The sequence below is a fragment of the Nannospalax galili genome, unplaced genomic scaffold, assembly GCF_000622305.1.
Source record: "Nannospalax galili isolate Female #2095 unplaced genomic scaffold, S.galili_v1.0 scaffold1839, whole genome shotgun sequence".
In the NCBI taxonomy this organism is placed as follows: Eukaryota; Metazoa; Chordata; class Mammalia; order Rodentia; family Spalacidae; genus Nannospalax; species Nannospalax galili.
In genome coordinates, this window is record NW_008342937.1 from 7,278 (window position 1) to 12,263 (window position 4,986).

At 49.4% G+C, this 4,986-nt stretch overlaps 2 non-coding genes across 2 annotated transcripts; one reads left to right on the top strand and one right to left on the bottom strand.

Annotated features, from left to right (window-relative positions):
* The first annotated feature begins 708 nt into the window (after positions 1–708).
* LOC115071370 lies at positions 709–815 on the top strand. The gene has a single exon (XR_003850455.1). It is a non-coding gene; the product is annotated as a U6 spliceosomal RNA (small nuclear RNA).
* A 232-nt stretch (positions 816–1,047) lies between these two features.
* On the bottom strand, positions 1,048–1,154 carry LOC115071371. Its single transcript, XR_003850456.1, has one exon. It is a non-coding gene; the product is annotated as a U6 spliceosomal RNA (small nuclear RNA).
* Positions 1,155–4,986: the final 3,832 nt, after the last annotated feature.

The following is a 4,986-nucleotide window of genomic DNA, read 5'->3' on the forward strand; positions in this document are numbered from 1 at the left end:
ATCGGCCGAGGGCCGTCCCGGGTCTCCGTCCCCACCACCGAGACCTGACGGCATCAGGGCTGGGACAAAACGGGAGCAAGGACTTCCCGCCAGCGCGTTGGCACCCTAACAGGGCGAACATGTGTGCGGACGTGTCATCGGTACGCGGGGTGGGGACGGAAGTGCGAGAGGACAGTGCAGTCCAACCGCAAACTCCCTCCGGGGCCGAACAGGTGAGCTTCCGCCTGTCCTCGGGAGCCCGGTGTTTGGTTGCTAGGCACCGGGCTAGCTGCGGCCAGACATCCGGAGGGGGTGTGGCCCCAGTCCCGCTCCCACGCCTTGGACTCACTGGCGCCTGCGCAAAGTGCCTGCGTTCCCAGCGGAGGGAGGGGGGGGCGGCAGGGAGGAGGGGCGTGGTCGCCGTCTGCTTCTTCCGGCCACGGCTAGAACGGCGCCTGCGTGGCCCCCGCAAGGTCCGCAGGGAGGGGTCTTACCCGACATGCCCCGGGCTGCATTCCCTTATTTGCATTCCCCGCCCCTTCACAGGTAAACGGTACAGGTCTAGGTTCCCGGCCTCGCTCCACGCCAACCGCATAGGGCTCACTATGTGTTCCGGAGGGGCAAACATCCCTGCGTCCCCGCGGCGCGGGAGCGTGCGCGGCGGTCACCCTGAGTGAGAGCGGACCGGGCCCGCGGGGTCATATATAGCGTGCGACCGGAGTCCTAACCGTGCTCGCTTCGGCAGCACATATACTAAAATTGGAACGATACAGAGAAGATTAGCATGGCCCCTGCGCAAGGATGACACGCAAATTCGTGAAGCGTTCCATATTTTGCACCGTCAACAGCGCGCACCGAGCCCGCCTGCCCAGTTCCTCTGTGAAAAGCATTAAAAGTCTGCAAGGCCGTAGCGGGGCTGACTCTCACGGAGTGGGCGTGGCTTCCCATCTTTTTTTTTTTTTTTTTTTCCTCCCCTTCCAATGACTTTTCTGCTACTTGAACCCTGCCCTCCGTTCCAGGATCCCTGCGTTCCGGGCTCGGTGCTCCTAGGAGTCCCCGTCCCGGGTGCAAAATATGGAACGCTTCACGAATTTGCGTGTCATCCTTGCGCAGGGGCCATGCTAATCTTCTCTGTATCGTTCCAATTTTAGTATATGTGCTGCCGAAGCGAGCACGGTTAGGACTCCGGTCGCACGCTATATATGACCCCGCGGGCCCGGTCCGCTCTCACTCAGGGTGACCGCCGCGCACGCTCCCGCGCCGCGGGGACGCAGGGACGTTTGCCCCTCCGGAACTCATAGTGAGCCCTATGCGGTTGGCGTGGAGCGAGGCCGGGAACCTAGACCTGTACCGTTTACCTGTGAAGGGGCGGGGAATGCAAATAAGGGAATGCAGCCCGGGGCATGTCGGGTAAGACCCCTCCCTACGGACCTAGGGTGGGCCGGGGTCTCGGCGCTGCGCTCGCGGGGCATGCCGGGACACTGGAAAGCCTCCGGAAGTGCAGGTTTGTGGTCTGTGGTTTAACTTCCTGTGATGAGGGCTCAGAAACGGAAACCACGAAGCCAACCCTTATCTTTGACAGGCATCAAATCTGCACATGCGCAAGGAAGTCCGTAGACCTCAGTTTTCGAGATCATCCCAGAGGTTGCAATAAAGGCCTGAAAACTGGTGGTACTTGGTTGCTGTTGTCCCCAATAATCATCACTGGTTTCTCCTCATGCGCTAAGGAAATGAGATATTTACCCTGTGATAAGTGTTGAGTTTGATCCTTTTGTTTAATTTGTTGACTTGCCCTGTTTCTTGGAAATTTCTAGTTATACATAGAGTCCATCTGTCTTAGTTTGTTTCTCCATGGCTGTGACAAAACACTCTGACCACTACCAACTTGGGGAGGAAAGGCTTTATTCAGCTTACATCTCCCGCAGCACAGTTCATCAGGGAGCCCAAGGTAGGAACTCAGGGCAGGAACCTGGAGGCAGGAGCTGGAGCACAGGCCATGGAGGAACGCTGCTTACTGGCTTGCTCCCTTGGCCCCTGCTCAGCCTGCTTTCTTATGCAACACAGGCTCACCTGCCCAGGGGTGGCACCACCCACAGTGGGCTGGGCCCTCCCACATCACTCATCAAGAAGATGCCCCTCAGACATGGCCACAGGCCAGTCCAATGGAGGCAATTCCCCAACGGAGGCTCCTTCAACCCAGGTGTGTCACGTTGACACCAAAGCGATCCAGCACACCATCTTTTGGTATTTTTTGATGCAATCAGTGATGGGGTGTGGACTTCCTACGGCATCTCATCAGGAGCGTGCAGTGCTGGGATGTCTCCACATGAGGGATGATGGTCAGCAGCCTGGCCAGCAATGTTCTTCCGCACTGATGAGCATCGTCCAGGTAGACGGCCCAGAGGAATGTTTGCTTTAACCCTAGTTCATGGGTTATAAGGACTCTGGAGGAAAAGGAACAGAGTTGCTGATGCTGAGTCTATGGATACTGTAACCAAGGGCCTTCCACACTGAGGTAACTAACAGATGACTTCCTAAGGCTGCACGTTGTGCGCTCACTTCGGTTGATGCTAGTCGGGGTTTCCTGGGCAGGCCTCGCCTACTCTGCGCTCCTTCCCTGTACCTTCTGTAGGAGCAGGTGCGCCAGGGTTATTCAAATGTCAGGTCCCAGGTTTCCTTACTCCTCTCATTTCTGTTACACAGCTGCCCCCATCTCGTCTCTCCTACAGTCTTTTTCTTCTGTTTCTTTTTTTCCCTGTCCTGCAGGCTTCCAATCTACATTGTATAAACTTCTAACCAAACATGCTTACCCCCAGTTCACCTCTGCATGCAACAGTCAAATACTTTTGGCTTCTGCCCAACTAAAAAAAAAAAAATCTTTACAATTACACACTTGCATTTTGTTAAAAACAATTCCTGTTCTTGTCACCCTTGGTCAAGTATATATGAATTTCCAATTTCGGGGGAAATATTGCTCTTTTATCACATGTTTTAGGTGAACATTTGAACTGTGTCAGTAAACATTGTCATAATTCCAATTGTTCCTATTAGCAGAATAAAACTACTTTTTAAAATACAACTACTACATTTTCTTAGTGGATAATGTAATTGAATTATGGGACATCTTATATCAATGACATTGTAGATTCAAAGATATATTTTCATAGGAAGGACACGGAGGCTAAGTGTAGCAGCATCCCCAGACAGTAGTGCCACTGAGCCTGTCATTGTTTGAAGCCAACCCATTTCTCTCTCCACTGTACCTCTGAATATTACTAAGTTATACTTTCTGTGATAGGGTACACATTTTAAAAAATGACGTTGAGCCTGCCATTTTACAACCATATTCTGAGTTTTCTTTTGACCACACAGGACAGTGCACACTGGTCAGTAGGAACTCAAATTTATTTTTCTTTTTACCATAGACAAGGAACATTCTCTGATGTGACACTATTGAAAAAGAAAGCCACAAGTCATTTCCTGTTTAGGAATTTTGCTGTCATTAAAAAGAAGAAACTCACCCCAAACCTTCACATCCTCTTTTTCAAGGAACAGTGAGTCACTTGGAACCATAGCATCAAAGCCCTGCTTCATCTCCTGTGAAACTGATGAACTCAAGCTGGGAGATAGAGGTGATCAGCTTGGGCTTCAGTTTATAATCATCACAGGAACTGTTCAAAAGACCAGTGCAGGAGCCCTCCCATGGATATTGTGATTTAATTGACCTGAATCAGGCTTGGGTTTCTGTGAGATCTCTTTGTGCATTCCCTCTGAACTCCCAGATTGTAAGATTTGCTTTGTACTTCTCAGAGCCTTTCTTACATCTCTTCCTTCTTTCATCAGGTACCCGGTGCAGCAGGTGAAGCTTGTCCTGAATTCTCCACCAGTCCCCTCCTTTGTGACTCTCTTTCTTTTTGTATGGTCATACCAATGATACACCCTGTGGTTCTGCAGGATTCTTCCTGAAAGAACGATAAGCATCTTTAAAGTTGTACCAGTCTGTTTTATTTCTTTAGAGCATCTAATTCCATAAACTACATTATGCCAGAGCACCACTTTTCAAACTTGCGTGGTTATGATAGACTCCTAGACCCAACTCCCGACAGTGTCCAGAGGAGTGTCCTATTCCAGTCATTCAAAGAATAATCCAGAATATCTCTCTGATGATCTGTGGTTTTAAAAAGCTGCTTTTAATGAAATGGTCACTCTCCCAAGACTGGTATGAACTGAAATTCCCTGTCAAGTCACACCTATATTAAAGGTCTATAAGGCTGATTAATTGATAGAATTCATTGATTGTGGACAGTCGAAATGTTAGAATCCAGAGGCAGATTATCTGAGGCTGTTTTTAGCTCCCTGAAGAGCCACTTTGGCCACCTCTGTGTTTGACTTAACTTTCTGTAACTACATTCCTTCTGGAATATACTAACAGACCACTGGCTTCCAGTAATCAAAGGCTCTGTGTCATCAGCTAGCTGACAACTTCCCTGCTTTTCTGTAACCCACCAACCTGATGCTTCCACCAATGTTTTTTAAAAAATGCCTTGAGCCAGGCGTGGTGGCAATTGCCTTTAATCCCAGCGCTTGGGAGGCAGAGGCAGGTGGATCTCTGTGAGTTCAAGGCCAGCCTGGTCTACATAGTGAGTTCCTGGTCAGCTGGGGCTACAGGGAGGCCCTGTCTCAGAAAGACAAAAAAAAAAAAAAAAACAAAAAGACTAGCTGAATCACCCATCTAACTCTTAACTTTGAACACTGAACTCTTAGAGTTTAATCCCAGGAACCCACATAAGGGTGGAAGGAGAGAACCTGCTCCATTTGTGTTTCATGACATGTGTGCCCTTGACCATCCTGAGTCACATACAAACACAAACACTAAAAGGGATTTTTAATGCCTTGATTTTTTCCTTCTTTCTTTCTTTCTTTCTTTCTTTCTTTCTTTCTTTCTTTCTTTCTTTCTTTCTTTTCTCTCTCTCTCTCTCTCTTCCTTTTTTTTAATGTTTCTATGAA